This window comes from Triturus cristatus, chromosome 9 (genome assembly GCF_964204655.1).
Source record: "Triturus cristatus chromosome 9, aTriCri1.1, whole genome shotgun sequence".
Lineage (NCBI taxonomy): Eukaryota > Metazoa > Chordata > Amphibia > Caudata > Salamandridae > Triturus > Triturus cristatus.
Genome location: NC_140592.1, coordinates 1,033,791,158 through 1,033,804,342, shown reverse-complemented (window position 1 = coordinate 1,033,804,342; position 13,185 = coordinate 1,033,791,158). Strand labels below are relative to the sequence as shown.

Genomic DNA, 13,185 nt, shown 5'->3' with positions numbered 1-13,185 from the left:
AAAAGAATGCTCCAAGATTTCTTCTCCCCCTTAACAGTACTCTGACAATGTTTTGGGCATCACAAAACCTTCCCAGAGTATACCTGGAAAGCTGTGCCAGTCACAGGATTACAGAGGTAATTCTGCAACGGTCATGTCACTTTTTTGACCCTGGTATTTCCCCAGTGGAAACCTGTAAGCACCATTCAATTCTGTGTCAGGGACTATTGCTCCCTTTGTGCAACCGCACATTCAAACCCTGTGGGGAAAACATTTTTTTTGTGTAGAAACAGCCTCTCCTACCCATTTAGGTTTCCTCCCTGAAAAGAGAATTACTCCAGTCCTCGACTATTGCAAACTCTCACCTCTTCCAAGGTGGGAAAAGATCAGAGATGAGTTTGTGAAGGCATCTAACTAGAAGTGCTTCACAACTAGCTAGGCCTTAAAACAGCTATTAACCATCCTTCACTTGAGCCTTACTCTCGTTTACAAATCGGAGGACCTGCTACCATGAGACCCAAAGCAACATCTAAGACAAGGTAGAGAACATAAGAAGACCCTAGAGTCCAAGTGGAAGGTAGACAAATAATTTTACCAAATTACGCAACAGAAAGGGAAACTCACTAGGACTCCTATGGGGTCTCTAGGGTGTAACAACGTGAACGGCTTTCATTTCAACCACACTAGATGTGGAATCCTCTTAAATGATTTGTTAAATGAAAATAATTTGTATGTAGCTATGTCTTTAGTACCGGAGGACAAGGTATATGATGTGCCAACTTTTAAAGGCTGTGCTCACGGGTCTTTTATAGACCATATGATTTTATCCGCAGACCTTACCACTCAGGCCTCTAGTTTCACTATTCAATCGAATATTTTTAGTGATCATAACCCCATAACTATTAAATTGGGTGGTGGAATTTTTGAACTACGTGGGCACCGTGAAGATCAGGGAACCTTAAAATGTATTAATGGAAAACGTCGTTTGAAGTGGAATTTAGTTAACCATGATAACTTTTATAATGAAATTAATAAGTTATGTGGCCAGGAACTTGCGGCTTGTGTTTCAACATCTATCTCTCCTGAACAAACCATAGCCTCATTTGAGGTTGTGGTGTCTACTGTAGGTTCCATGCTGCTAGTTCCAGTGAAGGGACAAACCAGAAATTACCCAAAATGGTTTGACCACACCTGCTCCAAGGCAAGCAAAGACCTAAGAAAAGCATTGAAAATTATACCTAGGGACTCCGGCCTAATCAAAAATCTACGTGCGACATATAAAAAAGCACTTGCCGGTCGTAAAAAGGAAATCAAGGCCCTTACCTGGGATTCTTTGCTTGACCCCTCAACTCTGGGCAACAGCAGTAAATTCTGGGAAATTATTAACAAACCCCTATTTGACAACCCCAGTGATTTAGATCTAGGAACTAATATCCCAGAGGAGGACTGGGTTAATCACTTTAGTGTAATCTTTAAGAGTAATAAGCAACAAGCAGAATATGATTATTTAACTATAAGGGCGAATCCTCTGTTTTCTGGATAACGAGGTAGAAAAGGCCATTCAAGGGCTAACTGGAAATAAGGCACCTGGCCCGGATGGCCTACCTCCGGATCTTTTTAAATCTTGCACTTCACTTTGGGCCCCCGTACTTACTAAAGTAATAAATGCTGCCACGGTCTCGGGTTGCCCGAAGACATGGGGGCATTCGACAATTGTCCCAGTGTTTAAAAAGGGTGACCGCAGCAACCCATCATGCTACAGACCAATCTCATTGATAAATTCAGTAGCAAAGGTAGTGGGGGGTGTAATCCTGACTAGATTAACAACATGGGCCCAAGAGAATAAAATTCTGTCTCCAATACAATATGGATTGAGACCTGGTCACTCAACTGTGACCCAATGCCTGAATCTATACTTGATTACAGGTAAATATACTTTGGCCCGGAAGGGAACTATTCATTTGGCTTTTATGGACCTATCGTCCGCTTTTGATTGTGTGGATAGTGGTAAACTATGGGATATCATGTTAAAGATGGGTGTCGAGCAAAACCTAATCCATCTATTGGCTGATTTGCAAGTTCTGACACAAGAGCGAACGTTCGTTACACCCAAGATTTGAAAGTGACTAGGGACATAAGAATTAATCGGGGTGTTAGACAAGGGTGTATCTTGGCCCCATTCCTCTTTAACCTGTATATCAACGAGTTAGAGGACCACTTGTTGAGATCAGGTACGGATTATCCTCATGTAGGTTTAAGAGGAGTTCCGGTTCTGCTTTATGCAGATGACGCCGTCCTGATTTCAAGGACAGCGAATGGTCTCCAGACACTTTTAAATTCATTTTATCTTTTTATGGAGTCTCGAGGCCTCAGTATTAATAACTAAGTCGTTTGTCATGAAAATTGGCCATGGTTCGCGAAAACCAAATTCCTTTACTATAAATGGGGAAAAAATTCCAACATCTAAAACTTTCTCATATCTTGGAATTCTTCTCGATGACTAATTATCTTGGGGCCCAGCAGTCCATAAAAAAAAAGGACGAAATGACTCGGGTCAACGCAGCCATATTAGGATTTGCGAGAAAAATGGGCAACAGCCCGGTGGCGGCCTTGCTTAAATTATACCAAGCAAAGAGCATTGCAGTTGCCTGTTATGGCAGTGAACTCTGGGGCTATAGCCAGACGCAAGACCTAGAGGTCACAGAAAATAATTTTTTAAAGAAGATCCTAAGGCTGCCTAGGGGCACTGGAAACTTCTCGGTTCACGAGGAGCTAGGTGTGCCCTTTCTAAGCGATAGACTAGCCGCAAATCCCATACTTTGTTGGTTGAATTCTTGGTTGAATAATGACATACCCCTTACCAACGATATATTAAGAGAAGCCTTAACCTGGGATGGTAGATTCAAGGTCCCATGGCTGAAATATATAAAAGATTGCCTTACTGAACTTGGACGGCCAGCCCTGTTTTTAACCCCATCCACTATAACAAAAGCTGATGTGACATTCGTGAAAAAAGCATTTTTTACAACCAGGTACTTTGCCCGGGAGGAGGCTGAGTTTGTGAAATGCAGTGTCAGGAAACACGCTCTACTTAAAACATGCTTACATTTGGAACCATATCTCTCATGGCCTTTATCTGGCTATGACCGATTTTTGTTGACCAGGTTCCGATTTGACCTGTTCCACCTCCTACTGGCAGTACCAAGAGGGTCCCATCGTGGACAAGTGCTACCTGCTTGCGGCTGCGACGGAAAGTCTCCGCAAGATTTGGAGCACTTTTTATTCTTTTGTCCTTATTATTCAGTACCTCGAAGGTTATATCTAAAGCCTTGTTTAAAGAAACTAAAATTCACACAGATTAAACCAGCACTTTATTTCCTTCAACTTTTGAACTGCGATTGTACTTTATATGTAAGCAGTTTTTTAAAACTAGCTATTACTTTCAGGAAAAGTATGGAGGGATAATTATGCTGTCTTCATTGTCCTATTGCCTAATGATTTTTAACTTTGTACAAATTATTTATATTCTTAACCTGATTATCCTGCTAGATGCCTTTGCTCATATTGTTTACATAGTTTGCCCATCATACATAAGTATTGGACAGCTTTTTTAAACAATTTATTTGTGAAATGTTTATCCACGTATTGTGCTTTTATGATTGTTAAATTTTACAATCGAATAAAGTTATTTGAACTGAACTGAACACTAGGAAGACTGATCAGTAAGGCCACAATTCAGACATGTTTAACTTTCTGACTAATAGAATGCGCCTACTAGGGTGTCGGGACCCTACATCCAGTGTAGAGCCTTGTGCATAATTACTACATGTAGACATTACTAACATTAATGAGCTCCAAACATAACTCTTTAAACAAGTGCTGAAGTTGGAATTAGTGTGGCTGACATGGTCAAACACCTCCCGGCATCCAAGGTTTCAGCCCCCAGATAGGACTGAAGTTTGGCCACCCTTACGATCTGAAATTGGGTCATAAGGTAGCATTTGACCATGTCACTTATCTTAACCTGGACTCCCGCACTTTAATATGAAGCACATTAACAATTATGAAACCTGTGATGGGAGAGATTGAAGAAGGATATATGACCTGGTATCTCAGGGATGCCAGATGGCACTCCAACGAGGAGATAGAATGCATTTTTAGACTATGCAAAACCCTTACGTTTTTCTGCTGAAGCATTGCTCCTACAATTGGGTATAAGCCTGGGCCTTACATAGTGTCATGTAGATTTTGATATAGGGTTAGGATCATGAATGCTTACTGGGAGACAAGACAATGGCAGGAGCCTTTAATATGAACATCCTGGGTTTTGTCTTTAATGCAGTCTCACTGAAGATTTGTGCAGGGAGCAGCCTTAATCCTAGCAGTATTTGAGTAGAAGAATATCTGAATGTATGGAGCTGCCTTAATCATTTGACAGTGGCTGAAAGATATTAAGTACCTGTGGCAGCGGTGTGCAATATTCATGCCACAGAAGTAGTGCAGAGGAGGAATTAAAAGAGGACTGTGGGATTGGCAGGGTGAGGCCTACATCTATGCCAGATATTCTTTGGTCAGCCAACTACCCAAAGATCCCAGAGCACAGTTTCTTTAGAACCCCTCCCCAGGAACCTTGTGATGCTTCTGATTAGGGCCTCTGGCTGTCATGTTCATCACTAAAGTGGTTAAACCAGCTTCTAAGGAGTAGACAAGAGACGGCACATATGAGATTTTGTAATCCAATAATCTATCATTTGTTTTTGATAGACCAGCAGACAGTTCGGAAGATGGAATATGCAGTGCATATGCATTAAGTGTAAACCCAAAGGGAACCAGAGTCTCTATTCAAGTCCCAAAAAGCAGGACTCTGTAAAGTCGAAGGATCTCTAAAAGTTTAAAATGGCTCCCAAAGATTGTCACACTGCCATTACTCCAACTCATCTCTCAAAAGCCTGCACTGAAACTAGAGGGAACAGAAAATTAGATATTTCATGCCACTCACTGTAAAAGAATACCTGAATGAGCTTTGTTCTTAGCATAAGTGCCAAATTCAGTTGACTGTACCTTTGACATGGACCCTATGAATTCAGCATTCTGTATTATCTATGAGACCTTACTCTGAAAAGTGTTTTTAAACTGTAGAGTCACATTAAGAGGAAACTAGCTGGTTCATAACTGAACTTGTTATGAAGTAAAATCAAAACAATTCAAACATACTGACTTCAATGTAGTTTGCAGTGAATCTGTAGATTTAAATAAAATGGAGCGCTGAGGATTCCTCAGTTGAATTCAGATGAAATCATGAATTGCATCTTTAGACTTAATAACGCAACAGAACATTGGACATCCAAAAACAGGGTGTGTTGCATCATTTTTGTGCTATTCGATTTTTAGGATGTTTGTGGACTAAACGTGTTTAACCCAGAGATAACATCAAGGACAAGTTGGAGACACGTAGAAGTATGAACTCAGATTGTTACACGCACAGTTAAGACTCTGGTACTGGATTGTTTACGCCCCAAATGCTCAGTTTTTCTGTGACACAAAAACTGGGGTTATTTACCTTCACTTCTATAACAGAGCTAGATCCCTCTCCTCTCATCTACTTCGCCATCTCATGTGGTACAGCGCCTAGTGAACATCACAGTAAGGTGACAGTTGAGCCAGAAGGACAAAGGAGTACTGGAATTTATAACAGTAGAAAAAAGGCACACAATAACAATGGGAGGACGGTTATGTACGTCTTGGAATTCTCAAATGTATATAAAAAAAAATGAGAGGCACATGTACAGAGACAACTGCAAAACAATCCTTGGACTTAGTCCACAACATACGAAAGAGTGACGATGACCGGGACAAGTATTAACTTGATGTAATAAATCCTTTTATTCGTAATTTGTGTAACACAGCCAACGCGTTTCACCCTAGCGGGCTTCTTCAGGGTAAAAGTGATCCAACAAGCAAGGATATTGCGGGGTATTTGCCCAGGATGGTAAATGAAGTTTTGTGCGAGGTCCTAGCACAAATCTTAAAAATGCATACAATGCTATCCACGCCAGCAGTCATAGCTTGAAGAAATTGTAACTAACAGTAGAGGGTCACGAATAGTAGCATCGAGAACCTAAGCGCATCATGTGTTACGCTATACCACCGAATTATATGCGGTCGACGAAAATACTCCTTCCTCATCTGTTTAAGTGTACACCCTGCCACCGTGGCTCTATGTGTTAGACTTCTCAAATGTGTGCAATGTAATATTAGTCTCTTGGTTTCTACTGCCACAACTGAACGGAAGTGACACCCCTCTAAATATTAAGTAACACAACAACATGCTAATTCAGTTGTACGGCTGTCCTTTAAAATCATAACAAAAACATTGCAAAGATTCCTGTCTTCTGAGGGAAGTGGACAGGCATAATTTCAGGTAAATTGATGCTATGACTGGCAGGATTACTCTTTTGGTCGGCACGAGAACTCCAATTACAACAGCCAACTGGTATATTTACTTGCATAGGAATTTGGATGGGATAAAGTTGTGTCTAGATATGTTGGTGGAGTGGTGCTAGGAAAATATGTATCGCTTGGGGCCATTCCAGATTCACTGTGAGAGCCTGTTGTGGATCAGGTAGACCAGAGGTTTCATGGAGCTTCAAAACCAAAGTTGCTTTCTTACAAGCTCATGGTGCAAGAAAGGGAATATTCATGGTAAGAACCGTTTTTTGGTAAACAACACTATCTACACAAAATAGCTGGCTAAACGGACCAAGTAGGAAAACGTGGAGCTGAGGGGACCAATCAAATTCTGAACTCTTTCAACATGGACCTATACTGAGGAATTCTATGAACAGCTTTGTCTTACCCACCAGAAAAGCGAACAGCCTGAACCAAGATCTGTACTTCAGAGCGTAAAAAATTGCCTGAAGATATATCATAGACAAGCGGATGTCAGTTGGTGCCATGTATTGTCTAGCATGCATAACTAAACATAGAGAACGGGATAAACACCCCTAGGCCCTTAAATATTGGAACCCAATGATACAAGACTAGGATATGCATTATACTTTTGCAACAACTTGATATAGAAATATTGTTATCTATAAAACCAATAAAAACAAAAGAAAATGTGTCTTTGGCACATATGAAAAATTATTTTATGAAGAACCTCCAAGCAATTCGGAGGTAACAAAAAAATAAAAAAAAGGATTCCTATTTCAATATATATACACAAACATCATTCTTGTACTGACTGGGAACAATTATTATGCACACCCTTCCACAGTGATCTTTTGGCACAAGACTTGCAATATCTTAAATTGTATGGGCCTCCAAAGACCTTTTGAAGATTGCCAGTAAATGGAGAAGTTTGAGGGGGGAGCGAATTCCCCAAGTTGGATCGTTTGCTAGAGAAAGATCGATTCCACCAAGCCATGTGTTGAAGGACCACCAATAACTCCCTAGACTCTTGAGGTTTCCATTTAGAGTATACACCTCAATTCTTCTAGCTAGGTATCACAGTGTAAGGTCACGAAGTCACTTAAGAAACCATGAGAACCGGTTTGAGGTTAACAGATGTATTTTAGGCTCTTTGGTGCTTTCAAGTTCGATGTAGCAACAAATTTGTATAGTGCAGGATGGAGTTGAAAACATGTGCTGTTCAGAACCACAGGCCATTATTAAAGTATTAAATCCGTCTTGCACACACGATTCCCCACCAAACAATTCTTCACACGCCCCAAACATCTAAACAGTCAAGAGAACTTTGAAGCTTGCACAGACCACTCAGTATTTCCCATATTTCTTTAAAGTATGTCTGATTCCATCTCTTACCTATGACTTTTCCTACCACCATCAGAAAAAACAAAAGTAGTTGGATCTCCCAGCAATAACTAGCAAACCACCACAGTGTCACTGTGACATCTTTCCATACAGCCTTATATACGTTCTCCACGAGCTCTCTGCCTTGACTCTGTTTATGCACAAATAAAATAATGCAAATGAAAAGTTAAGTTAAAAATAAAAAAAAATTTACATAGTGCTTGATGCCACAATTTTGCAGCATAGTAGCTCTACTCCAAAAAGCATCACAATAACCCAACTCAATGCACCTAATTTTATCAGCCTTGCAAGGAAGGAGTTGCATCAGTCAATATCTAAATCTATGCTCCACGAACTGCATGTGTATTTATGTGGCAGAATCAGGGCTTTAAGTGCAGTGGTGCCTCCTCCGCTAAGGCGGAAGAGCGTCGCCCCACTGCCTTCAAGCAGGAAAAGAAAGGAAAAGATAAAATGATAACTTAATGTTATTATCATTTTATTTTGGTCTCCTGCTGTGGCAGCTTGCATGGAGGGGCGGGGCTGAAGAGCAGGGGAGGAGGGTACAACCCTCCTAAGTGCGCAATGACTGTTTGGTTGGCCCTCTCGGGCCGCCCAAACCAGTCATGCGCACTCTCTCAGTTCTCCATGCAGGCTGCATTACAGCCTGCGTGGAGAACATGCCCATCCCTCCACCAATCACAACGCTGCACTGCAGCATTGTGACTGGTCAGGGGAGCCTGTGTGCCAGGTGCTTCCTGTTACTGGAAGACAGGAGCAGAGACGCAGGACCCGGCGGGATGGTGTTTTTTTTTGTTTTTTGTTTTTTAAATGTGACCCGCATACCCCCATAACCTCCCCCGTGCCCGCCACCCACGAACCGAACGGGCCGCCACTGTTTAAGGTGCATTTTAGCCCTCACCGTCGGAGAGAACAAAAATCTGAACTTTTCAGCAGTACCACACTTCACTGCCTTTGAGGAAACTTCAAAGACAATGGTTATAGCTCTTTCAGTCTCATCATTTTAGAACTGAAGCATTTTCAATATTATATACAAAGAAGCCATAGTTGTTGTTTTTTTTTTTTTAAATCTTATACAACAACCAATGACAAAGCCAATAGTCCTGGCTTGTTGTAGGTGTAATATTTCTTGTTATATTATGTATCTGGATGCAATGACAGAAGCAGCAAAATACCAGTAGGGCTGCACACTATACTAAGCACAAATATTTAGATTACGTATTTTTAGGCCACGCCCTTAATTACATCAGCCATGCCCCCTTGAGAGCCCCCCTCCCAGTTATTTTCATCCCACTTGAAAACCCTGAGCAGAATCACTAATCCACGATGCTCCCTCACCAACCTCATGAGGTAGGACATTCAAAAAAACTCTATATTTTGCAATCATGAATAGTACATAATAAAATGGCATTTTTATTTTCACCACACTAACACCCTGCAGGCTGAAGAGGGACATCAGCCAGTACAGGCCCACTGTTGTCAACACTGTCAGGAAATGCCCGGATTACTTACCGGTAATCTTCATTACTCCGAGTCCTAGTCTTCCTCGCCACAGTATTCACCAATGAGCCTCCGGCTCCACACAGAACTCCAAGTAACTTAAAAGAGCAGCGCTCTAGTCTCCCCTCCCTCCTCCAACATGGCCCCCAGTGGCTTCAGCCAATCCCATAAAGGGATACAAACCAGCCAGCCCGATCTGATAATCAAAGCCGCAGACATGAAGCCACCACCAGGGCCGGGAGGGAAGGGAAACTATACTGTGGCGAGGAAGACTAGGACTCGGAGTAATGAAGATTACCGGTAAGTAATCCGGGCATTACCTCCTCGTCCAGTCTTCCTCGCCACAGTATTCACCAATGAGCCGATACCAAAGCAATCAGCTTCATGTAAGGAAAAGACCACAGCAAAGTGCAGTGAAACTATATTTAATATACAGAGGTACAGCAATCAAATACAACCCCTCAAGGCATCCCCGCAGTCAACACAGAAGATGCAAATGAAACAGAACCCCCACCCCCAACCTGGAGGCGGTAATGGGACATGAATGTATGAGGTGAAGACCAAGTAGCAGCCCGGCAAACATCCTCCATGGACACCCCTTTGAAGGAGGCCCAAGACACAGCAACAGAGCGGGTGGAACGCCCCTGAACAGGAAGGGAGGGAACTTCTGCAGAAAAAAAGAACAGATCGGGCTGGCTGGTTTGTATCCCTTTATGGGATTGGCTGAAGCCACTGGGGCCATGTTGGAGGAGGGAGGGGAGACTAGAGCGCTGCTCTTTTAAGTTACTTGGAGTTCTGTGTGGAGCCGGAGGCTCATTGGTGAATACTGTGGCGAGGAAGACTGGACGAGGAGGTAATGCCCCCCTTTCCAGAGGTCGCAGGTGGGGAAGAGACAACAGGCGAGTGGAAAAGGGTACTGGTAGGGGGAAACACCACTGAGAAGGAGGGGAGCAACAGGCGAGAGAGGAGGGTGCAGGTGGTGGAAGCAACATGGAGGGTGGGTAGGAGAAGCAAAGGAAGACGAAATAGAAACAACACAGATGGTGGTGGGGAGAAGCAAAGGACAAGAGAGCAGAGATGCGGGGGCAGGGAAAAGCATACAGGCGAAAAAGCAATGAGGGAGGTGTGCGAGGACAACATGGAAGGGCCGGGGCGAGGACAGCAGGCACGTGGGGGGCAGAAGGCATATAACTGGAAAACACATGCATTTCCATGGAGTGATTAGCCCCAAACTTCTTTTTTTTAAAGTTCTTAAAAGGCTAGAGGAAGCACTGAAGCCAACCAGTGAACGAAATGTGTATGAGACTATGCCCCATGGAAGGGACAAGCATAAGATTGACAAGCTGGAACACGAATAACAGGCAGCCAACCAAATGAGAGTGACAGGAAAGCTAACCGACGTAAGCAATTGGGGGGGGGGGGGGGGGTCTAAAAGCCCCCTCTATGTCCACAATGTCGTGCATGGGCTTTCTAGTAGGCTCATCGTAAGAGGAGAAATCAGTCATATACTCAGCAGATCGTGCAAGGAAAAATCAATAATGGTGAATAATGCTCTGGCATATAGAGAAAGAAGAGATGTAGCTGAAAACAGCGATTTCAATGGACATCTATTATCAGGTATTAAGTACCTGTACTTCTTTTGCAACACGTAAACTTGGCCTCTGGAACAGGAGGAGAAATGTCAACTTCGCCTACTATGACTTATGTTCACAGTGCACCACTCCGAAATCTCATGCATTTATTTCACGTCACTGGGTGAGAAATAAAAACAAACCGAGTTGGTGAGTGACTTGCTAAACACAGAACTCTTAACACTGTCCTGCATAGATTTAAACGATTAGCAAGTGCACATTAGGGGCAAAGTCACAACACACAGATTGATATAACGTGGATCCGTCCTTGGAGAACAGGGTGTAGTTGGAGCCACTTCCAGGATGACACGGCTATCCCCAAGCTCCCTGGCGAGGAGAAAGGAATGCGTCTGCAGCTGAGGAGGGAACGAGTACAAGAATGCGCCACGAGCACACCAACGCTGACCCAGAGACGCCTGTAGCGCTCCCTCCCCTGCCGTCCGAGGCCTACAGTGTCAGAGGCACGGGCGGCATGCAGCGGGCCTGTGGGGGCAATCAGTGCCGGCCTCTGCTCCAGGCTCTGGCGCATGCAGCGCCGCCGCCACGACCGCCTCTCCTCTGGCCCCGGCCGCCCCTGCTCTGGCCCCCCGGATTGCCCGCCTCACTCACCCCCGCGCTGCTCGGCCAGGAGGGAGCTGTTCAGCCCGTGCGCGGAGCGGCCGATCCTTCGGAAGCCGTCTTGTTGCCTGGGAGGCGGGGGCAGGGAGAGGCAGAGACCGGGGAGGGAGGGGCCTCGCCAGCCGCACGTCCTCTAACATGTCACCGCATGCAGCCCCGACGGCCGGCCACTTAAAGACGTAGGCCTGTCCGCCGCTCCCTCCGCCGAACACGGCCCGGGCCCGTGCTGGTACAGAAAGGGGCTGGCCTGAGGAGAAACGGGGGCATTTTCTGACAGGGACCCTGGAAAGCCCGCCTGTCCTATTTGCAGAGATATCATCAACCCCAGCAGAAAATCTGTCTTCTCTCCCAATAGGCCACTAGAAGCGCAGCAGCCTTTCAGGCGCTATGGTGTTCGTGAATTCCAAAACACGAGTTGAAGTATTTCACACACTATTGGCTATTTTTAAGGCGGGCTCAAATCAGCTTTCGAATTTTTAGCTGAAACCTGTTGACGCTTATACGAAGGGTGCAGTTGCACCACTCCTTGGCGTAAGGGGTGCCCTTCCACCTTACTCAAGGTAGGTAGGTGGCTAGGTGCACGACAAGAGTTTATATTACCTCGGATACCGCACTGGACAGGAGCCAGCTGGCAGCATGTGGTTAGCTGTCAGTACACGTCTCATGCTGACAGCCGAGGAGACTATACCGGAAGAAGAACTCCGGATTAAATGATCGGGCTGCTGTGCCACTGCCGATTACAAGTTTTCACTTAAAGATGTGAATCCTATTTTATAAGATGTAATCGTGTGGCTACATTCATATCACAACCCTACATCTTCCCACAATTTAACACAATATTCACTTTAGCATGTGAATCCTATTTTCTAAGATGTAATCGTGTGGCTACATTCATATCACAACCCTACATCTTCCCACAATTTAACACAATATATATATAATTATCAATAAATACAATTTTAAAATGTAATAAGTCCTGGTGTTCAACCAGTCACTAGTTATATTTCTTCAATAAGATGTTCCTATCTTGACGTTGAGTGACTTTGGGACATATGTACAAAACTTTGTTTGCGCTGGAAAGGGGCCAACCACAAAAAATCTATTTCTAAACTACATATACCAAATTGCGATTTGGTTACTTGTTACCTAATCGCAATTTGGCTTAGCAGTTCGGTGTGTGGGAGGGGCGTGTTTTGGGCATCCCTTCCAAATACAGAATTGCAGTAGTATGTATGAATGATTTGTGACTGAATTATGGTGGCAGAACACTCCCATTTTACCGAAAGCTCACAGGAGGCGATAACCATTCGCAAATGAGAAAGGGTCCCCAAGGGATCCCTTCCCTTTCAAGAATGTAAACATAAATATTTTTCAAGAGCAGACAGTGGTCCCGCAGACCACTTAAAGTTTATTTTTTATTTTTTTATACACATCCTATTTTTCTTTAAAGAAAATTTGCTGCATTTAAATTGGAAAAAAAATGCTTTAGTGAAAAGCAATCACAGACATGGTGGTCTGCTGACCCCAGCAGGCCACCATCCCTCTGATGGTGATAACTCCTAATGGGTCACAAACTGCAACCTACCTCATTAATATTCATGAGGTAGGTCGATTTGCGAGCCACTAG

General features: G+C 43.7%; 1 protein-coding gene across 32 annotated transcripts in view; it reads right to left on the bottom strand.

The window, feature by feature from the left end:
* KTN1 (kinectin 1) overlaps positions 1 to 11,628 on the bottom strand; it is a 484,843-nt gene extending 473,215 nt beyond the window's left edge. For all 32 annotated transcript variants that reach the window (XM_085626790.1, XM_085626798.1, XM_085626810.1 and 29 more), the window contains exon 1: positions 11,550 to 11,628. The gene's annotated coding sequence lies outside the window, so the exon portion shown is untranslated. The remainder of the gene's footprint in view (positions 1 to 11,549) is intronic.
* Between the last annotated feature and the right edge of the window lie 1,557 nt (positions 11,629 to 13,185).